General features: G+C 49.7%; 1 long non-coding RNA gene across 1 annotated transcript in view; it reads right to left on the bottom strand.

Moving 5' to 3' along the window:
* Positions 1 to 18,997, bottom strand: part of LOC311443308 — an 89,021-nt gene extending 70,024 nt beyond the window's left edge. The window contains exon 1 of the long non-coding RNA XR_014697207.1: positions 18,867 to 18,997. This is a non-coding gene — a long non-coding RNA (uncharacterized lncRNA). The remainder of the gene's footprint in view (positions 1 to 18,866) is intronic.
* Positions 18,998 to 24,178: the final 5,181 nt, after the last annotated feature.

Here is a 24,178-nt window from a genome sequence, read left to right as displayed (position 1 = left end):
GGTTTTAAGATCTTTTTTTTTGTTTTGTTTTGTTTTTTCAGGTTAGGTTCTCCAGGTCCAGGGTTTTGAGTATCCTAATTTTGGGGGTTTGGATTTTGAGCATCTTAATTTTGGGGGTTAGGCTTTTGTGTGCCCTAATTTTTTGGGATAGGCTTTCAAGCATCCTAAGTAGTTGGGTTAGGGTTTTGAGCATCTTAATGTTTCCAGGATAGGGTTTGGAGCATCCTAAGTTTTCGGGAAAGGGTTTTGAGCATCTCAGTGTTTCCAGGATAGGGTTTTGAGCGTCCTAAGTTTTCGGGATAGGGTTTGGAGAGTCCTAAGTTTTTGGAATAGGGTTTGGAGAGTCCTAAGTTTTCTGGATAGAGTTTGGAGCGTCCTAGTGTTTTCGGGATATGGTTTTGAGCGTCCAAAGTGTTATAAGTTGCCCCCTTAATTAATTTTCAGAGAGCATTGTATTAATCATAGAAAGGAATTTATTGAGTGAGCAAACATCAAGCAATACTGCACTGGGCAGCCGGGGAGTCTCAGCTCCGCCAACGGCACGCACCTCACCCCCGCCAGGGTCCCTTTTTATTTATATTTTGCTAATTCCGGGATTACGCAGCACATCCTGGTATATTCTGCGACTGCGCCCACTGTTGCTTGCAAAAGAATTTTTAAGAATTTAAATCTCTTTAAAAAGAAAATTAAGCAAAAGAATTTTCATAGTGCCTAGGCAAGCATTATGCAGCTCCTTACTTCAGCAGGGAGCTTTTGCAACTCCCGCTCCTCAAACAGAACTCCTTGTTTTTATAATACAAAAGACAATGAACAAACATTTATGGTGTATTACCCTAAGTTTTTGGGTTAGGGTTTTTTGCGTCTTAATGTTTTGGGGTTAGGGTTTGGAGCGCCCTAAGTTTTTGGGCTAGGGCTTTGAGCATTCCTAACGTTTTGGGTTGGGTTTGGGTTTTGAGCATCCTAAGATTTTGGGTTAGGGGTTTTAGGCATAGGTCTTCAGGGGTTTAGTGTGGTAAATAGTTTGGGTTAGGTCTGTAGGGGTTTCGAGGTTTTTTGGATGTTAGGGCTTGAGGCTTTTTTTGTAAGGGCGGTGAGGGTTCCAGTGAGTGCTGGTAAATGCAGTTCTCGAGCACTCGGCCTGTGATTGGCCATGCTGGCTGTGCGGGGCATGCTGGTAGGTGTAGTTTTCCGGCACTGGGAAGCCATGTTGTGTGCCCAGAGCATGCCGGGAGATGTAGTTCTCGGGACTCCTGACTTCCGGGAGGCCATGTTGCGTACCCACAGTATGCCGGGAAATGTAGTTGTCGGATTGGGGACTTCCGGGAGGCCATGTTGAATGCCCAGAGCATACCGGGAGATGTAGTTCTCGGGAACTAGGGTTAGGGTTAGGGGCTAGGGCTGGGGCTAGAGTTAGGGTTTCGGGTGAGGGTTGGGGTTGGGGGTTATTGTTAGGGTTAGTGGTTTAGGGTTCAGCTTAGAGGGTTATGGTTAGGGATAGGTTAGGGGTAGGTTTAGAGGGTTAGGGTAAGGGTTAGGGGTTGGGACTGTGGTTAGGCTTAGGGTAAGGGTTAGGGTGAGAGTATTAGGGTTAGGGTTAGGGTTCGGGTTCAGATTAGGGTAAGGGTAAGGGTTAGGGCAAAGGTAAGTGTTAGGGTAAGGCTAAGGGTAAGGCTTAGGGTGAGGATAAGGTTTAGGGAAAGGGTTAGGTTTAGGGTAAGGGTTGGGGTAAGGGTTAGGGTAAGGGTAAGAGTTAGGGTAAAGGATAGAGTAATGGTAAGTATAAGGGTAGGGTAAGGATTAGGGTAAGGGTAAGGATTAGGGTTAGGTTTAGGGTAAGAATAAGGGTAAGCTAATGGTTAGGATAAGGGTAAGGGTTAGGGTAAAGGTTTTCATTTGTTAAAGCTGAAACGCAGTATGCAATCTGGGACGTCACAGCCAGAGCTGCCTATGGCAAGGTGAGAGAGGAAAAGATGGAGCAGATGTTCTACTCCTAGTTTTTTCTTTATACGTAAATAAAAGTTTGAGCTAATTCCAGTTGGAAGAGTTCCAATTACTTGCTTGGTCATAATGTCTTTTAATATTGAAAGCTGCAGCAAAAGCATGGGGATTTTTGCTTCTAGAAACACCCTAGTTCTCTTGTCTGCACTATGCATGCTTTTGAGCTAAAACTGATAAAAAATAAAAAGAAAAATCACACACACAAAAAAAAAACAAACAAAAAAAAACACACCACAGCTGCTGCTGCTCTCTTCCTACTTCCTTGTGCTTTGCCCCTACCCTTTCCCAGGTGATTGGGTTTGGGTGCTAGTCGGGGCCAAATGGTATATGAGTCCCAGGCATCCCCTCAGAGAGCTCATTCTGCTTGGGCTGCTCTTTGGGGTGTTTGTTTTTCCTTCAGTCAGTTGCAGGCTTCTTCAGGTGGATGAGAGTTTATGGATTGATGCGTTTCCAAGTAGCAAGGGGTACGCACATCTTTTTGAGGTAACAGCTAGTAGGATCTGTTAGAATAAACTAATGTAGTATTGATGCCTTTATTGCATGCAGTTCTTTATCAGGTGAGTAACTGTTGCGAGTAACTGAAGTCAATGCTACTTGGTGTGTTTGCTATGCAGTGCCTGTGCGGACTATTGCACGAGACACAGCTTTCTGACATCTGGCCCAGCAACTACTAAATAAGGGGAGGGGAGAAGCTGAAGAACAACCAAAGGACAAAGCCTGGGAGGAAGACTACGAGCCTTCAGTACGAGCGGCCCCCAGAGGGACCAGCGGAGACTGATAACGCCTGCACCAGTGGGAGGGTTTGGATTCTGGGAACTAGTTAGAATAACCCTGCCTTTTGTAGAAGTAGTAATGAATATGTATTAGCCTAGCAGCATAAAAACCAGCCGCCTAATGTAACTTGTGTGCGTCTTGGTGGAGCAGAAACTCCTGGCGCACCCAGCGCTGTTTGCTTACCTCTATTCCTTTAATAAATCATAAATATTAATTGTAAGCCTATTTGGGACTCGGTCATTTATTACAAGTGGGACCTCCCGATGGGTGGAAGCTGTCGGGATAGCTCGGGATGCTGAGGCGTGGTGCTGCAAGGAGGTTGGTGGTCGGTGGCGCCCTGGGGCAGGCCGAATTGGGAGGGGGCGAGGCGGCGGGTGGTCGGTGGCTTCTGTGGAAAAGGCGCTTGTATGGGGGGCTGCGCGCTCAGAGGAACCTTGACAGGCTGCAGATAGGGGCAGGCAGGAACCTTTTGAAGATCAGGAGAGGGAAATGCCAAGCCCTACCCCTAGGGAGAAACACCTCTGTTTACCAGTACTGGCTAGCTCGATACTGAATAAGCATTTCTTCATGGAAGGGGTGCTTCGATATTAGAACAGGCTGCCCGGGGAAGTGGTAAGAGACCCGATCCTTAAAAGTATTGAAGAGACATGTGGACATAGCCCGGGAGTCCGGCCTCCGGCAGGGCGGGAGCTGGCTCTTCCGAGCCCCTGTGCTCCGGTCTTGTGCGACGCGTTTGCAAGCAGCACCGGGTGCCGGGTCCGACATCGGACGGTTCGGGGATGGCGATTCCGGGGCCGTCGGCTAGCGGGGGCCGGCTATGTCGTGTCCCGGGGATCCGAATTCAGGGGGCGTGGGGGCCGGCCGTGCAGTGAAGCGGGGGGCTGGCGTCCGCCGGCTTCCCAGAGAGTGGGCTTTCGGTCCCGTGCGGTTCGGTGGCCGGCCGTCCCGAAACCCTGGGCACCGGTCTTGTGCTAGACTCAGCGGGCTCCGGGGCCGAACTCGGCTTCTCGGGGCCGGCGGTCCCGGTGTCCAGGTGTCCCGCCTCGGGCGGCGCGGGGCCGGCTGTCCCTAGCAGCTGGGCTCCCAAGAGCTTCTGGGCTCCCAAGCGTCGCCCAAGACCGGATCGCAGAGAATCGGGACGGCCGGCCACACCGCTGCGACTAGCACAAGCGTCTCCCGACAACGGAGCCCAGGGGCTTGCGAGGGTCAGATTCCGCGCCCCGGGATAGAGAAACGGGGAGCGCGGGTCGGCCGGCCGCAGCTTCGCACGGGACCGAACCCCCTGTCTCCGGCACGGCCAGACCCCGAGCCGGCAGACAGCAGCCTCCCGCTTCACGGCACAGTCGGCCCCCAACCCGCCCGAGTTCTGATCGCCGGGACACGGGACAGCCGGCCGCGCCGCCCGAGGCCGGACACCTGGAGCCCGGGACCGCCGTCCCTGACAAAGCCAAAGTCGGACCCGGACCCCGCTGCGGCTAGCACACGCGTCGCCCAGGACCGCAGCCTAGGACCTCGGGACGGTCGCATCCCGCGCCTCCAGCAGGAGCTACCCGGGAGGGCAGGACGGCCTGCCGCAGCTCCGCAAGAGACCGAACCTGCTGGATTCCGGGACGGCCAGAGCCCGAGCCGGTGGGCAGCAGCCTCCCGCTTCACGGCTCGGCAGGCACCCACGTCGCCCGACTTCGGACCCACGGGACAGCCGGCACCCGCACCACCGGAGGCCGGACACACGGGCCTCGGGATCGCCGTCCCCGAACCGCACGAAGTCACACACGCTCTCCGGTGCGTCCAGCACACGCATGGCAAAGACCGGAGCCCAGATTATAGGATCAGCCAGCCCCGCGCCGCCCGAGGTCGGACCGGGAACCCGGTGCGCTTGGCACATGCGTCGCCCAAGAACGGCGCCCAGGGCCGCGGGATGGCCGTGCGTCACGCAGCCTGAGTTCGGACCCCCAGAACACGGGACAACTGGCACCCGCACCACCGGAGGACAGAATCCCGTGCCCCGGGATTGTGTTGTATTTTCTCCCCCTCCCTCTTTGAGGAGAGGGGGAGTGAGGGAGCGGTTGTGGTGGAGCTCGGCTGCCCACCTGAGTAAAACCACCACTGTCCTTTTTGGCGCCCAACGTGGGGCTCGAGAGTTGAGATAACAGTAGTATTGATTGAAGTATTTACAACTAACATATTGGTTGTCATATTGCTCGGTTTTCTGGTAATACTTTTCTGTGTGGATATGTTGTATGTAGCCCACTCTCTGTTTTCTTTTTTCCTTTACATCCGATCGGAGAAAATGTTGAAGTCTGTGCTTGTTATTTTAACATGTTGTGCTGTAACATACTGGCCTTCAGTTTTGTTTGGTATTCAAGCCCGGCATTGTTATCCTCCTGGTCTCCTGGAGATTATATTATTGAAAATATTAAGAATTACAGTGCCTTCTTTTTTGCCCCCAGCAGTCAATCAGTGAATAATATCGGGTGTGGTGCCTTCTACTTTTCTCCCTGTGGGCTAATTACAGCAGCCTTTCAGTATCTTGGATACCCCGGTGAGATATTATCCTCCTCTTACTAGGTGTAGTGTTTGTCTTCTTCCCCAAGGCAAAGCAGTTTATTAAGAATATTATCCAAGGACCTGTCCCCAGACAAAGCTGTGGGTGGCAAGGTGTGTGGGGGGATTTGGGCAGGTACCTATCACGGTTTTCTCCTCCAATGGTTCTAAATTTCACCCCTGAACAAGTACAAAATCCAAGAAAGTTGGTAGAATGTTTGAAAGATGTATGCCCTGACCCTGGCAATACTAGAGAACTCCACGAGCTGGCTGCACTCTGCTGGGGTCTGGCTTACGCCTATCAGATGTCAATTAACATTGCCCAGCACCCTCAAGGGGATAGGGAGGTTCTTGAATTTGATGATGAGACAGCACACACTGTGACCACCCCAGAGGACCGACCATCTTTGGTATCAGTCGCCCCTGTAGTAAAGACGAAACAGTGGAAACGGAGATCAGGTCGTTTAGTAAGGGAAGGAGCGCCTCCTATGGATGAGGGAGAAGAGGAAAAGGCAAGCGGCTCTAAAGCAGCGTTATCACGGCAACATCACGAAGAAGAGACTGAAATCATAGATGAATCAGAAACTACTCGGTCTCTATCCTTGAGTGAGCTGCGAGAAATACGAAAAGACTTCAGTCGCTGTCCAGGTGAGCACATCCTCACTTGGCTGCTTCGACGCTGGGATAGTGGGGCCAATACCCAACAGCTAGAAGGCAACGAAGCCAAGCAGCTGGGATCCCTTTCTAGAGAAAGGCTCATTGACAGAGTAATTGGAAGAGAGGCACAAGTTATCAGCCTCTGGAGGCGAATCCTAACAGCTGTGAAAGAAAGGTATCCCCACAAAGAGGATATTGTCTCCCAAGTAAACAAATGGACCACTATGGATAAGGGACCACTGTGGATATGGATAAGATTCCAGCAGCTGCGGGAATTAGCTGTGCTGGAGATGCTTTATAGTGATTTAAACAACGCCCAGGCACCTAAAGACCCCGATGAAGTCCAATGCACAGCGTCCATGTGGCGGAAGTTTGTACGGGCTGCACCCCCAACACATGCCAGCACACTGGCAGTCATGGGTTGGGACGAGGGGATGGGGCCAACTGTGGACAACGTGTCCAATCACCTTCATAAATATGAAGAAAATCTCTCTGCCCCAGTACGGGGCTGCATTTCAGCTGTGGAGAGACTGTCCCAACGGTTAGATGAACACATAGCTTCGTCCTCACCTAGACGGAAAAATCTTTCGGCCTTCAAGCACCAGCAGTCCCCGGCTCAAAGAAGGGAGGATCCGGGACGCACACCGCGAGGTACCTTGTGGTTTTATTTACGTGACCACGGGGAAGATAGGAGGAAGTGGGACGGTGAACCGACCTCGGCCCTAGCTGCTCGGCTACGTGAGCTACGGAAAGATACAGCAGCAACAAAGAGGGCCCCTAGGAGGATTGCTGCCCCAGTTTCTGTTGAACAGTCCCCCAGAGGGAGTAGAAGGAACAGTAATACTCCTGACCCTGATGAAGAGACTTCTCTTTCACGTTTGGAAGAAATAATTGATAGATACTCCGACCAGGACTAGTGGGGCCCTGCCTCTGGCCAGGTAGAGGAGAGGGACAACCGGATTTACTGGACTGTGTGGATTCGATGGCCTGGCACACCGGAACCGCAAAAATAGAAAGCTTTAGTGGACACAGGCACACAGTGTACCCTAATGCCGTCAGGCCACCAAGGGGCAGAACCCATCTCTATCTCCGGAGTGACGGGGGGATCCCAAGAGCTAACCATATTGGAAGCTGAAGTGAGTCTAACTGGGAATGAGTGGCAAAAGCACCCCATCGTGACTGGCCCAGAGGCTGCGTGCATCGTCGGCATAGACTACCTCAGGAAAGGGTACCTCAAGGATCCAACAGGGTATCGGTGGGCTTTTGGCATAGCTGCCTTGAGCACAGAGAAGATTAAGCAGCTGTCTACCCTGCCTGGTCTCTCACAAGACCCTTCTGCTGTAGGATTGCTGAGGATTGAAGAACAGCAAGTGCCAATTGCGACTACAACTGTGCACCGGCGGCAATAGCGCACCAACCGAGACTCCCTGATTCCTCTCCATGAGTTAGTTCACCATCTGGAGAGCCAAGGAGTGATCAGCAAGACTCATTCACCTTTTAACAGTCCTATATGGCCAGTGCGAAAGTCCAATGGCGAGTGGAGGCTAACAGTGGACTATCGGGGCCTGAATGAAGTCACACCACCACTAAGTGCAGCAGTGCCAGACATGCTAGAACTCCAGTACGAACTAGAGTCAAAGGCAGCCAAGTGGAATGCTACTATCGATACTGCTAATGCATTTTTCTCTATCCGTCTAGCAGCAGCATGCAGGCCACAATTTGCTTTCACTTGGAGGGGCATTCAGTATACTTGGAATCGACTGCCCCAGGGGTGGAAACACAGCCCTGCCATCTGCCATGGACTGATCCAGACGACACTGGAACAGGGGAACGCTCCTGAACACCTGCAGTACATCGATGATATCATCGTATGGGGTAACACGGCAGAAGAAGTTTTTGGGAAAGGGAAGAAAATAATTCCAATTCTCCTGAAAGCTGGATTTGCCATTAAACAGAATAAGGTCAAGGGACCTGCACAGGAAATCCAGTTCTTGGGGGTAAAATGGCAGGATGGACGTCACCACATTCCGACGGATGTGATCAACAAAATAACAGTTCTGTCTCCGCCAACCAGCAAAAAAGAAACAGAAGCGTTCCTAGGTCTTGTGGGATTTTGGAGAATGCATGTGCCAGGCTATAGTCAGCTTGTGAGTCCTCTATATTGAGTGACTCGAAAGAGGAATTGACCATTGAGGCCATCACACAGGTTACCCATCAGTGTGAGACCTGTGCTGCAATCAAACGAGCCATGAGGGTAAAGTCTCCCTGGAATAGGGGGAGATGGCTTGGATTTCGATCTGGTGAGGTCTGGCATCGGACAACTTCCACAAACCCGCCAAGGCAAACGGTACATACTCACCATGGAAGAAGCAACTACTGGGTGGCTGGAAACATACCCTGTAAACCATGCAACGGCCCGAAACACTATCTTGGGCCTGGGAAGACAAGTGCTGTGGCGACATGGTCCACCAGAAAGAATTGAGTCCGACAATGGGAGGCACTTCCGAAACAATTTGATCACTTCCTGATCACTTCCAAACATGGCATTGAATGGGTGTATCACATCCCTTATCATCCACAAGCCTCTGGGAAGGTTGAGAGGTACAATGGACTGTTAAAAACTATGCTGCGAGCATTGGGTGCTGCGACATGGAAACATTGGGATATAAATCTACCAGAGGCCACTTGGCTAGTTAACAACAGGGGGTCTAAAAGCCGTGCTGGTCCTGCTGAAACAAAACCCCTACACACTGTGGGAGAAGCTAAAGTCACTGTAGTGCATGTGGGGAAGTGGATGGGGAAGGCGGTGTGGGTTGCCCCTGCCATGGGAAAAGGCAAACCCACTCGTGGGATTGTCTTTGCCCAAGGTCCAGGGTATACCTGGTGGGTGATGCAGAAAGATGGGGATATCGAGTGTGTGCCTCAAGGAGATTTAACACTGGGAGAAAATTAATCTTAAAGAGAAGTACAGACATAAAAATGCTTCAATGGACAGAAAACTATGGTGCTGAGACCATCTATATACTAAACTGACCTAATTGTGACACAAATGTTATGAAATAAGGGGTGGAAGTTGTGTTCGGTCTGTCTGAGCTGGAGAGTCACCTTTTCCCTGCAGCAGCCCGCACAGTGCTGAACTCTGCACTCGTAGCTGGAACAACACTGAAATCACTCCAGTGTTGTGTCTATTGCTGCATAGTGCTGGCACAGCATCAGGACTCCTTCCAAGTCCCCAAGAGCAAGGCACGAGTGCTGGCTGTCCCGTGTCCCGTGGGTCCGAACTTGGGCTGCGTGGGGTCCGGCCATCACGCTTCCCAGGGCTCCGGTCTTTGGCGACGCATGTGTCAACCGCATCGGGTTCCCGGTACGACCTCGGACGGCTCTGGAGCTGTCTGTCCATAGCACCTGTGCTCCGGTCTTGGGCGAGGCGTGTGCCAGACGCAGCGAGGCCGGACCAAACTTCGGGCTCTTTGAGGAAGGTGATACCCCGGGGCACGGGATTCTGTCCTCCGGTAGCGCGGGTGCCAGTTGTCCCGTGTTCCGGGGGTCCGAACTCGGGCTGCGTGACGCACAGCCATCCCGCGGCCCTGGGCAGCGTTCTTGGGCAACGCATGTGCCAAACGCACCGGGTTCCCGGTCCGACCTCGGGCGGCGCGGGGCTGGCTGATCCTATAATCTGGGCTCCGGTCTTTGCCATGCGTGTGCTGGACGCACCGGAGAGCGTGTGTGACTTCGGGTGGTTCGGGGACGGCGATCCCGAGGCCCGTGTGTCCGGCCTCCGGCGGCGCGGGTGCCGGCTGTCCCGTGGGTCCGAAGTCGGGCGACGTGGGTGCCTGCCGAGCCGTGAAGCGGGAGGCTGCTGTCTGCCGGCTCGGGGTCTGGCCGTGCCGGAGACAGGGGGTTCGGTCCCGTGCGAAGCTGCGGCCGGCCGACCCGCGCTCCCCGTTTCTCTATCCCGGGGCGCGGAATCTGACTCTCGCAAGCCCCTGGGCTCCGTTGTCGGGAGACGCTTGTGCTAGTCGCAGCGGTGTGGCCGGCCATCCCGATTCTCTGCGATCCGGTCTTGGGCGACGCTTGGGAGCCCAGAAGCTCTTGGGAGCCCAGCTGCTAGGGACAGCCGGCCCCGCGCCGCCCGAGGCAGGACACCTGGACACCGGGACCGCCGGCCCCGAGAAGCCGAGTTCGGCCCCGGAGCCCGCTGAGTCTAGCACAAGACCGGTGCCCAGGGTTTCGGGACGGCCGGCCACCGAACCGCACGGGACCGAAAGCCCACTCTCTGGGAAGCCGGCGGACGCCAGCCCCCCGCTTCACTGCACGGCCGGCCCCCACGCCCCCTGAATTCGGATCCCCGGGACACGACATAGCCGGCCCCCGCTAGCCGACGGCCCCGGAATCGCCGTCCCCGAACCGTCCGATGTCGGACCCGGCACCCGGTGCTGCTTGCAAACGCGTCGCACAAGACCGGAGCACAGGGGCTCGGAAGAGCCAGCTCCCGCCCTGCCGGAGGCCGGACTCCCGGGCTATGTCCACATGTCTCTTCAATACTTTTAAGGATCGGGTCTCTTACCACTTCCCCGGGCAGCCTGTTCTAATATCGAAGCACCCCTTCCATGAAGAAATGCTTATTCAGTATCGAGCTAGCCAGTACTGGTAAACAGAGGTGTTTCTCCCTAGGGGTAGGGCTTGGCATTTCCCTCTCCTGAACTTCAAAAGGTTCCTGCCTGCCCCTATCTGCAGCCTGTCAAGGTTCCTCTGAGCGCGCAGCCCCCCATACAAGCGCCTTTTCCACAGAAGCCACCGACCACCCGCCGCCTCGCCCCCTCCCAATTCGGCCTGCCCCAGGGCGCCACCGACCACCAACCTCCTTGCAGCACCACGCCTCAGCATCCCGAGCTATCCCGACAGCTTCCACCCATCGGGAGGTCCCACTTGTAATCAATGACCGAGTCCCAAATAGGCTTACAATTAATGTTTATGATTTATTAAAGGAATAGAGGTAAGCAAACAGCGCTGGGTGCGCCAGGAGTTTCTGCTCCACCAAGACGCACACAAGTTACATCAGGCGGCTGGTTTTTATGCTGCTAGGCTAATACATATTCATTACTACTTCTACAAAAGGCAGGGTTATTCTAATTAGTTCCCAGAATCCAAACCCTCCCACTGGTGCAGGCGTTATCAGTCTCCGCTGGTCCCTCTGGGGGCCGCTCGTACTGAAGGCTCGTAGTCTTCCTCCCAGGCTTTGTCCTTTGGTTGTTCTTCAGCTTCTCCCCTCCCCTTATTTAGTAGTTGCTGGGCCAGATGTCAGAAAGCTGTGTCTCGTGCAATAGTCCGCACAGGCACTGCATAGCAAACACACCAAGTAGCATTGACTTCAGTTACTCGCAACAGTTACTCACCTGATAAAGAACTGCATGCAATAAAGGCATCAATACTACATTAGTTTATTCTAACAGATCCTACTAGCTGTTACCTCAAAAAGATGTGCGTACCCCTCGCTACTTGGAAACGCATCAATCCATAAACTCTCATCCACCTGAAGAAGCCTGCAACTGACCGAAGGAAAAACAAACACCCCAAAGAGCAGCCCAAGCAGAATGAGCTCTCTGAGGGAATGCCTGGGACTCATATACCATTTGGCCCCGACTAGCACCCAAACCCAATCACCTGGGAAAGGGTAGGGGCAAAGCACAAGGAAGTAGGAAGAAAGCAGCAGCAGCTGTGGTGTGTTTTTTTTTGTTTGTTTGTTTTTGTTTGTTTGTTTGTTTTTTTTGTGTGTGTGTGATTTTTCTTTTTATTTTTTATCAGTTTTAGCTCAAAAGCATGCATAGTGCAGACAAGAGAACTAGGGTGTTTCTAGAAGCAAAAATCCCCATGCTTTTGCTGCAGCTTTCAATATTAAAAGACATTATGACCAAGCAAGTAATTGGAACTCTTCCAACTGGAATTAGCTCAAACTTTTATTTACGTATAAAGAAAAAACTAGGAGTAGAACATCTGCTCCATCTTTTCCTCTCTCACCTTGCCATAGGCAGCTCTGGCTGTGACGTCCCAGATTGCATACTGCGTTTCAGCTTTAACAAATGAAAACCTTTACCCTAACCCTTACCCTTATCCTAACCATTAGCTTACCCTTATTCTTACCCTAAACCTAACCCTAATCCTTACCCTTACCCTAATCCTTACCCTACCCTTATACTTACCATTACTCTATCCTTTACCCTAACTCTTACCCTTACCCTAACCCTTACCCCAACCCTTACCCTAAACCTAACCCTTTCCCTAAACCTTATCCTCACCCTAAGCCTTACCCTTAGCCTTACCCTAACACTTACCTTTGCCCTAACCCTTACCCTTACCCTAATCTGAACCCGAACCCTAACCCTAATACTCTCACCCTAACCCTTACCCTAAGCCTAACTACAGTCCCAACCCCTAACCCTTACCCTAACCCTCTAAACCTACCCCTAACCTATCCCTAACCATAACCCTCTAAGCCGAACCCTAAACCACTAACCCTGACAATAACCCCCAACCCCAACCCTCACCCGAAACCCTAACTCTAGCCCCAGCCCTAGCCCCTAACCCTAACCCTAGTTCCCGAGAACTACATCTCCCGGTATGCTCTGGGCATTCAACATGGCCTCCCGGAAGTCCCCAATCCGACAACTACATTTCCCGGCATACTGTGGGTACGCAACATGGCCTCCCGGAAGTCAGGAGTCCCGAGAACTACATCTCCCGGCATGCTCTGGGCACACAACATGGCCTCCCAGTGCCGGAAAACTACACCTACCAGCATTCCCCGCACAGCCAGCATGGCCAATCACAGGCCGAGTGCTCGAGAACTGCATTTACCAGCACTCACTGGAACCCTCACCGCCCTTACAAAAAAAGCCTCAAGCCCTAACATCCAAAAAACCTCGAAACCCGTACAGACCTAACCCAAACTATTTACCACACTAAACCCCTGAAGACCTATGCCTAAAACCCCTAACCCAAAATCTTAGGATGCTCAAAACCCAAACCCAACCCAAAACGTTAGGAATGCTCAAAGCCCTAGCCCAAAAACTTAGGGCGCTCCAAACCCTAACCCCAAAACATTAAGACGCAAAAAACCCTAACCCAAAAACTTAGGGTAATACACCATAAATGTTTGTTCATTGTCTTTTGTATTATAAAAACAAGGAGTTCTGTTTGAGGAGCGGGAGTTGCGAAAGCTCCCTGCTGAAGTAAGGAGCTGCATAATGCTTGCCTAGACACTATGAAAATTCTTTTGCTTAATTTTCTTTTTAAAGAGATTTAAATTCTTAAAAATTCTTTTGCGCGCAACAGTGGGCGCAGTCGCAGAATATACCAGGATGTGCTGCGTAATCCCGGAATTAGCAAGATATAAAAAGGGACCTTGGCGGGGGTGAGGTGCGTGCCGTTGGCGGAGCTGAGACTCCCCGGCTGCCCAGTGCTGCTTTGCTTGATGTTTGCTTACTCAATAAATTCCTTTCTATGATTAATACAATGCTCTCTGAAAATTAATTAAGGGGGCAACTTATAACACTTTGGACGCTCAAAACCCAAACCCAAAAACTTTGGACGCTCAAAACCCTATCCCGAAAACACTAGGACGCTCCAAACCCTATCCCGAAAACAGGACGCTCAAAGCCCTAACCCAAAAACATTAGGATGCTCCAAGCCCTAACCCAAAAACATTCGGACGCTCAAAACCCAAACCCAAAATATTAAGATGCTCCAAACCCTATCCGGAAAACATTAGGAAGCTCAAAGACCTATCCCAAGAACTTAGGACGCTCAAAACCCTATCCTGGAAACACTGAGATGCTCAGAACCCTATCCTGAAAATTTAGGACGCTCCAAACCCTAACCCAAAAACATTAGGACGCTCAAAGCCCCAACCCAAAACATTAGGACGCTCCAAACCCTATCCTGGAAACATTAAGATGCTCAAAACCCTATCCTGAAAACTGAGGATGCTCATTACCCAGACCCAAAATATTAATATGCTCAAAACCCTAACCCAACTACTTAGGATGCTTGAAAGCCTATCCCAAAAAATTAGGGCACACAAAAGCCTAACCCCCAAAATTAAGATGCTCAAAATCCAAACCCCCAAAATTAGGATACTCAAAACCCTGGCCCTGGAGAACCTAACCGGAAAAAAAAAAAAAAAAAAAAAAAAAAAAAAAAAAAAAAAAAAGATCTTAAAACCCTAACCGTAAATAACTGACCAAAAATAAAACCTTAAGACTCTAACCCTAAAAAACATATCAACACTACAACCCAAAAAACTCTAATACCCTAACACGCTAACCCTGAAACCCTTAAAACCCTAACCCCCAAACCCTTAAAACCCTAACCGTTAAAACTCCAACCCTAAAAACCTTAAAATCCTAAACATAAACCCTGAAACCCCTTACCCTGAAACCCAACCCTAGTGCCCAATCCCTGAAACCTTAAAACCCTGAATCAATCTGTAGCAAATAGCATAGGCTGAGTCGAGGATCTCAGTACAGTAGCATTATTATTCGAGATTACAATGGCGGGTGTCCCACAAGCAGGAGGGTGCCTACTAATTCCATACACAGTTTATACACTTTTTTTTTCTGCCGAGGACCGGGACCCTCCCCTGTTTCCCCTTTAACTGTGCTATTCAAGGTTCATAATCTAGCTGGTGCTTCACAGAAAATACACAGCTGCTGGCCTGTTACAAGTCACATTTCTTTTGAGGTTTTTACTCTTTGAGGTGGTAATGTTTCTCACGCCGTGATTTCCACCTAATTGCTGTAAGGATTCTGGTTGTCTGCGTTTTACAAGGTTGTCTGTTATAATAATTAAAAGTCCCAAATAGGATTACAATCAAAGTTTACAATTCACTGAATGAATAGAGGTAAGCAAACAGTGCTGGGTACGCTGGGAGTCTCTGCTCCACCAAGACGCGCACCAGTTATACGCCAGTTACCTCCCTTAAGGGATATAGAGAAGCTCTCTCAGATACGTCAGTCCTACTTCTCGTGCATGCGGCCGGAGGTAGGTCTAATTCTGGTGCTGTTGGTGGTGGAAGCTGGGGCAACGGTGGTACTGGTGGCGATACCACAGCCACCGGAGGGGGAGCCGCCGGGGGTGGATTGTTAGGATATGGAGGTGGTAGCTTATCCAACGGCTCACATTTATCTTCTTTTTCATGTTCTTCTTGTTCTTCAAATTTCTTACCTGCTTTTAGTGTAAATATTGAGGCTGGAAAAGGACGTGAAGTCCTCCTGATCCATAATCCTGCATAATCACTTTCTTCCTGGCTAAAAGGTTCCTTTGAATTAACATGGATATTTAAGGCCTGGCAAATCCAGTCTTCGAAGGATCCAAAAACAGGCCAAAAGACATGTAGTCTTAAAGGCTCCTTTGGCCATTCTGTCACACAATACTGGACCATTTTTAATTTACTTTTTCCTTTTCTGGGGTCCCTATCATTCCAATTTCTAATCGTTATTCCTAATGGACTTTCTGGTGGTATGACTGGTAATTTGCTCCCTTTCTTCTGGTCTCTGGTCTTTGATTTTGTCTGACCCATCTAGGAATTTTACTATGGCAATTCCCACAGCCCTTGGTTACCTTAGTAAGAGTGTCTTGCAGGGGGTCGAGGACCTATCACACACCCACAAATCCTATAGGAATCCCTTCGGTCCTTCACCGGCCAAGTCCCTCGCGGGAGATTGGAACCGCGGTCAGAAGACCTCCACAATCGCTTCGGAACTAAGTTCCATCTCAGTCACACTCTTACACACACAGGCAACCGAACCCCACCCAACCGAACGGTATACGCTTTAAATGCTTACGACTCCGTCATCTTTGTTCGGATCTTCACACACACAATTACGGGCAAAATATAGTGCTGCAGCTGGCAAGGGAGCTGAAAAAAAGAATCAGAAACTTTGCTTACCTTTATTCAGGTTCAAGATGCCATTAGTTCCGACCTGACTCAAAGAGCAGCCACCAAATGGTGGGGGTGCCTCTCCTAGATCAAACCAGAAATCAGGAACCAAAGCCCTCCCGGACGAGCCCCCACTTGTAATAAATGACTGGGTCCCAAATAGGATTGCAATTGAAATTTACAATTTATTTAATGAATAGAGGTAAGCAAGCAGCGCTGGGTGCGCCAGGAGTCTCTGCTCCACCAAGACGCACACAAGTTACATCAGGCGGCTGGTTTTTATGCTGCTAGGCTAATACATATTCATTACTACTTCTACAAAAGGCAGGGTTATTCTAATTAGTTCCCAGAATCCAAACCCTCCCACTGGTGCAGGCGTTATCAGTCTCCGGTGGTCCCTCTGGGGGCCGCTCGTACTGAAGGCTCGTAGTCTTCCTCCCAGGCTTTTCTCTTGTCCATCTCCTTTGTCCATCTTGGCTGGATGGCAGACACTTGCATAGTGTCCCATCAACAGTTGTAAAAGTTAGCAGTTTTTCTGAAACCCCTTTGTTCTCTTATCCCCTATTGACCCGAATTGCTGGACCATTCCTTTGGAAGATACAAGAACTATATATATTAACCACTCTGGTTTTCTCAGACTTTTCATCATATCATGCGGCCCTAGCATTGTTCCATATTGACACGAATCAGATGAACTCATTTCACACTGTTAAGCTGTCTTATCACTGCAAGCATATCTCAATACCACCTTCCTTCCCTCTACAGGATGTAACTGCGCAAAAACAACATTTTTATTCCCACAACCTTGATCCCCTTACCCTGAAATCCTTATTCCCCTTAAACCTAACAACTCTAACCACAACCCTAACCCTTATTATCAACCCCCTAACGCTAATGACACTGACCTTAATCCAAACCCCAAACTGCCCCTAACCCCAGACAACCAACAACGAAACACACACACAAAGATGGAAACTACAAAAAAGGCAAAACCCTGGATACAGGGCCCAAATTACAAATACGCAACCAAAATGCTACAGAAAAGCCCCAGATGCAGGCCCCAAATGCTACTGCTAGGCCTCAAAAGCTCAAGATGCATCCCAAAGCAAAAATGCAGACCCCAAACGTTACAGAAAAGCCCCCAAACCCAGGCTGCACAAGCCTACAAGCAGGCCCCAAACTGCCAACAGAAGCAGGCACCAACCACACCCAGATGCAGACCCCAACTGCCCACAAGCAGCTCCTACCCCACCACCCCCTCCCAAGAACTGGACTCCACCCAGACACTGGCCCAAGACCCGGACCCGACCCCCGCCAACCCCCCTACCCTCCCCCCGACACAGGTGTACAAGCAGCTCACAACCCGCCCCTTCAGAGACCGGTCCCACTCCCCCCACCCCCTCCAAGACATGGGATGCCGAGGTGTACAACCAACTCCCAACTCCCTTCCCCTCAAAGGGAGGCCCCAAAGACCCCCAAATGGAGGCTCCTAGAGTGAACAAACACCTCCCAACTCCCCCAGGAACAGGCCCCGCCCCCCCCCCCCCCCCAAACACAGGCCACAAAGGTGTATAAACAGCCCAGACCCCCCTCCAAGACCATGGCCCCTATAGTGTACAAGCAGCTCCCAACCACCCACAGATGCAGGCCCCAACCCTTCTCAAAAGGGAGGCACCTAGAATGCATGAGCAACTCCCAACCAGCCTAAACATAGGTCCAAAAGTGCACAAGCAGCTTCCAACCCCCCTCAAATACAGACCCCAAAAGTGTACAAGTAGCTCCCCCCCAGAGACAGGACCCAAAGGTGTACAACCAGTTCCCAACACCCCTGAGACACAGGCCCCAACCCCCCCCCAGACACAGCGACCCAAATTCTACAAGCAGCTCCCAACCCCTGCCAGGCAGGCCCCCTACCCTATACAAGCAGCTCCCAATCCTCCCCCCCCCGCCCCGAGGGAGGCCCCCAAGCCCCCCACAAACACAGGCCCCTACAGTGTACAGGCAGCTCCCAGCCACCCCCAGATGCTGGCCCCAAAGTTGTACAAACAGCTCCCAGCCACCCTGCAGAAACAGATTCCTACATTGTACAAGCAGTTCCCAGCCCGCTAGACACAGGCCCTGACCCCCCACAGATGCAGGCCCCAAAGGTGTACAAGCAGCTCCCACCCCTCCCCCAGACGCAGGTCCCAAGCCCCCCCCCCAAACACAGGCCCCTACAACCAGCACCCAACCCCCTACCCCCGATGCCAGGCCCAAAGGTGTAGAAGCAGCTCCAAACCTCCTCCCTCAACCCAGGCTCCAACAGTGTACAAGCAGCTCCCAACCAACCCTCCCCTTCCCCCCCGCCCCCCGACACAGGCTCCAAAGGAATACAAAGAGCTCCCACCCCTCCCCCAGATGCTGGTCTCAACCCCCCCCCCCCCCCCAGAAGCAGGCCCCAAAGGTGTAGAGTCAGTTCCCAACCCCCTCAATGCCGGCCCCTAGGGTCTACAAGCAGCTCCCCCCTTGCCCCCAGATACCGGCCCCCAGACACAGACCCCAAAAGCCTAATCACAGGCCCTGAACTCTAGAGGCAGGCTCCAAAACCCAGGACAAAGCCCCAGTGGTTCGAGACAGGGCCCAAATCCCAGACACAGGCCCCAAACGCTAAACATATGCCAAAAAAAGTATTAGTGCTCGTGCCAAATGTTACAGACAGGCCCAAAAGCCCGAGATGCTCAAGGCTGAGACGTAACTTGGCTTTCTGAATTACTGGAAAGCAGCTTTCATTCTCAGATAATTGTGTGCAGGCTAGATAGGATGGGGCTTCAGGCACCTCTTCACCTGAGGAAACACACTGCCATCAGGCACCGCTGTGCCAGACAAGCTTGTTCTGCTAGAACACCCTACTCAGATGCACTGTGGCATTCAAGTGAACTGCTTTCATGTAAATTTAACGACTGATGTTACAACCCACCTTGCCTGTGGCACCTGATGAACAGAAGAGTAAGCCACCGCAGCGCTTCAAAACCATCCCTGCACGTGCCGCTCCTTGTCGCTCTCTGGCCTTATCTCATATCCTTATGCACTTCTGTGGAGAGCCTGCCACGGTACCTGCAAAGCAAGACAGACACCTTTCATAGTCACCTTGTGCTACTTGGTCTTTCTGCTCCAACCCAGCTCATGACCAGCCCCTCTTCTTACACAGCTCTTCAGAGTGCAGTTTGCTCCTTTGAGCCTGTGCGAGACACCTGTGAAAGAAAAAGAAACGCATAGGCCGATGCAGCATCCAAAGACACAGCACAACTAGGTAAGTTACTCTCATCTGCTCCCTTACCTCTGCCGCTTACCAGCCCCCGAGGCAGACGCTTCAATCTACCCTCTTCAAACAGCTCCAACACCTCTAAAAGACAAAGAGGGGATGCTTAGAGGAACAGTGAGACCTACAACACAACAACTGCTACATCTGTTCCTCACTCACCTTGCCAGAGGCAGCTCTGCGTGTGACGTCCCAGGTTGTACACTGCGTTACCTAACCCTTACCGTAACCCTTACCCTAACCCTTCTCACCCTTACCATTACCCAAATCCTTACCTTTACTTTTTCCTTACCCTTACTCTTTCCTTTAACCATAACCTTACCCTTACCCTATACCTTACTCCAACCCTTCCCCTTTCCTTCCCCTTCCCCTTACACTTAACCTAACCCTTACCCTTCCGCTTCCCCTAAACCATATCCTAACACTTTCCCATACCCTTACACTGACCCTAACCCTTACTATTACCCTTAAAATTACTCTTGCCCTAATCCTTGCTTGCACCCTTACACTTATCCTAACCCTTACCCTTACACTTATTCAAACCCTTACTCTAACCCTTACCCTGACCCGTACCCTTACCCTTACCCTTAACCTAAGCCTAAACCTTAAACCTTACTGTAAACCTTACCCTTTCTGCTACACTTACCCTTAGCCTAAATCTAAACCTTACACTTACCCCTACTGTAACCCTCCCCGTTATCATTACCAATACCCTTACTCTTACCCTAACCGTTCTCCTTACACTTACTGTTACCTTTAACATTAACTTTACCCTAACACTTACAAATATCCTTATCCATACCTTACCCTTACCCTAATCCTTACCCTTACCCTTAACCTAACCCTAACCCTAAACCTTACCCCAGCCCTTACCCTGACCCTTACATTAACCCTAACCCTTACCCTAAAACTTACACTTACTCTTAACCTTAACCATACCCTTAACCATTACCCTAACACTTACCCTTACTTTTCCCTCACCCTAACCCTAAAATTAACCCTAACCATTACCCTAACACTTACCCTTACCCTAACCCTAACCGTAACCCTTACTCTAACCCTTACCCTGACCCGTACCCTTACACTTACCCTTACCCTAACCCTTACCCTTACCATAACCCATACCCTAACACGTACTTGTAGCCTTAACCTTATTGTTCCCCCTACCCTTACCTTTACTGTCTCTGTTACCCTTACACTTAACATAAACCTTACCCTTAACCTAACCCTTATCATAAGCCATACAACAACTCTTACATGTACACTTACGCTTGCACTTACCCTAGCAATTACTCGTACAATTACCCTTAACCTTACTATTAAGCTAACCCTAAACCTTACCCTAATCCTAACACTTACCCTTTGCCTAATTCTAAACCTTACCCTAACCCTCACCCTTACCAAAATCTAACCATTACCCTAACCCTCACCCTTACCCTTACCATTATACATACTTTTACCCTTAACCTAAACCTTACCCCAACCCTTACCTTGACCCTTACATTAACCCTAACCCTAACCCTAACCCTAACCCTAACCCTAACCCTAACCCTTACTCTAACCCTAACCCTTAACCTAAACCTTACACTTAATCTTAACTTTAACCTTACCCTTAAACTAATACATACCCTTACGTTTCCCGCACCATAACCCTAAAATTAACCGTAACCATTACCCTAACACTTATCCTTACCTAACCCTAACCCTAAACCTTACTCTAACTTTTACCCTGACCCGGACCCTTAGACTTCCCCTTCCCCTTCCCCTTACTCTTACCCTTACCCTTACTCTTCCCCTAGCCCTTACCCTTACACTTACGGTTACCATTAACCTTACCCTTACCCTAACAACCTTACTCTATCCCTTACACTTATCCTTATCCATACAACTTCCGCTTACCCTAACACTTAACCTTAACCTAACCCTAACCCTAAACCTTACCTGAACCCTTACCCTGACCCTTACATTAACCCTTACCCTAAAACTTACACTTAACCTTACCCTTAACCTTAACCTAATACTTACCCTTACTTTTCCCTCACACTAACCCTAAAATTAACCCTAACCATTACCGCAACACTTACCCTTACCCTAACCCTTACTCTAACCCTTGCCCTTACCATAACCCATACTCTAACACATACTTCTACCCGTACCCTTACCCTTACGGTAACCCTTACCCTTACTGTTACCGTTACCGTTACCCTTACCGTAACCCTTACCCTTACCCTTACCCTTACCCTTACCCTTACCCTTACCCTTACCCTTACCCTTACCTTTACCCTTACCCTTACCCTTACCCTTACCCTTACCCTTACCCTTACCCTTACCCTTACCCTATCCCTATCACTTACCCTTAACCTAACCCTAAACCTTACCCTTACCCTAACACTTACCCTTACCGTAAACCTTGACCTTTCTGCTACACGTACCCTTAGCCTAAATCTAAACCTTACACTTACCCTTAGCCTAACCCTCACCCTTACCATTACCCATACCCTTATTCTTACCCTTACCCTAACCCTTACCCTTAACCTAAACCTAAACCTTAAACCTTAATGTAAACCTTACCCTTTCTGCTACACTTACCCTTAGCCTAAATCTAAACCTTACACTTACCCCTACTGTAACCCTCACCCTTATCATTACCAATACCCTTACTCTTACCCTAACCGTTCTCCTTACACTTACTGTTACCTTTAACATTAACTTTACCCTAACACTTGCAAATATCCTTATCCATACCCTTACCCTTACTGTAACTGTTACCCTGACCCGGACCCTTAGACTTCCCCTTCCCCTTCCCCTTACTCTTACCCTTAACCTAACCCTTACCCTTACACTTACGGTTACCATTAACTTACCCTTACCCTAACACCCTTACCCTATCCCTTACACTTATCCTTATCCATACAACTTACGCTTACCCTAATAATTAACCTTAACCTAACCCTAACCCTAAACCTTACCTGAACCCTTACCCTGACCCTTACATTAACCCTTACCCTAAAACTTACCCTTAACCTTAACCTAATACTTACCCTTACTTTTCCCTCACACTAACCCTAAAATTAGCCCTAACCATTACCGCAACACTTACCCTTACCCTAACCCTTACTCTAACCCTTACCCTTACTGTTACCGTTACCCTTACTGTTACCGTTACCCTTACCCTTACCCTTACCCTTACCCTTACCCTTACCCTTACCCTATCCCTATCACTTACCCTTCACCTAACCCTAAACCTTACCCTTACCCTAACACTTACCCTTACCGTAAACCTTGACCTTTCTGCTACACTTACCCTTAGCCTAAATCTAAACCTTACACTTACCCTTAGCCTAACCCTCACCCTTACCATTACCCATACCCTTATTCTTACCCTTACCCTAACCCTTACCCTTAACCTAAACCTAAACCTTAAACCTTAATGTAAACCTTACCCTTTCTGCTACACTTACCCTTAGCCTAAATCTAAACCTTACACTTACCCCTACTGTAACCCTCACCCTTATCATTACCAATACCCTTACTCTTACCCTAACCGTTCTCCTTACACTTACTGTTACCTTTAACATTAACTTTACCCTAACACTTACAAATATCCTTATCCATACCCTTACCCTTACTGTAACTGTTACCCTGACCCGGACCCTTAGACTTCCCCTTCCCCTTCCCCTTACTCTTACCCTTAACCTAACCCTTACCCTTACACTTACGGTTACCATTAACCTTACCCTTACCCTAACACCCTTACCCTATCCCTTACACTTATCCTTATCCATACAACTTACGCTTACCCTAATAATTAACCTTAACCTAACCCTAACCCTAAACCTTACCTGAACCCTTACCCTGACCCTTACATTAACCCTTACCCTAAAACTTACCCTTAACCTTAACCTAATACTTACCCTTACTTTTCCCTCACACTAACCCTAAAATTGGCCCTAACCATTACCGCAACACTTACCCTTACCCTAACCCTTACTCTAACCCTTACCCTTACCATAACCCATACTCTAACACATACTTCTACCCGTACCCGTACCCTTACCGTAACCCTTACCCTTACTGTTACCGTTACCCTTACTGTTACCGTTACCCTTACCCTTACCCTTACCCTTACCCTTACCCTTACCCTATCCCTATCACTTACCCTTCACCTAACCCTAAATCTTACCCTTATCCTAACACTTACCCTTACCGTAAACCTTGACCTTTTGGCTACACTTACCCTTAGCCTAAATCTAAACCTTACACTTACCCTTAGCCTAACCCTCGCCCTTACCATTACCCATACCCTTATTCTTACCCTTACCCTAACCCTTACCTTTACACTTACAGTTACTATTAACCTTACCCTTACCCTAACACTTATCCTTAACCTAACCCTTACCCTAAACCTTACCCCAACCCTTACCCTGACACTTACATTAACCCTAACCCTTACCCTTAACCTTACACTTACTCTTAACCTTAACCTTACCATTAACATTAACCTAATACTTACGCATACGTTTTCCTGACTTTAACCCTAAAACTAACCCTAACCATTACCCTAACTCTTAAGGTTACCCTAACCCTAACCCTAACCCTAACCCTTACCCTGACCCGTACCCTTACACTTACCCTTACCCTTATACTTACCCTAATTCTTACCCATACCATAACCCATACCCTAAAACATATCTGTACCCTTAACCTTACCATTACTCTTAACCTTACCCTTATACTTACCCTTAGTCTAACCGTTACCCTTACGCTTACCCTTAACATAAACCTTACCCTTGACCTTACCCTTACCATAAGCCATTCAACAACACTTACATGTACACTTACGCTTGCACTTACCCTAGCAATTACTCGTACAATTACCCTTACCCTTACCCTTAACCTAAGCCGAAACCTTAAACCTTACAGTAAACCTTACCCTTTCTGCTAAAGTTACCCTTAGCCTAAATCTAAAC

Source organism: Aythya ferina, assembly GCF_964211825.1.
Source record: "Aythya ferina genome assembly, chromosome: 12".
Classification (NCBI taxonomy): domain Eukaryota; kingdom Metazoa; phylum Chordata; class Aves; order Anseriformes; family Anatidae; genus Aythya; species Aythya ferina.
The sequence above is the reverse complement of the archived record's forward strand: the minus strand, read 5'-3'. Positions and strand labels throughout refer to the sequence as shown.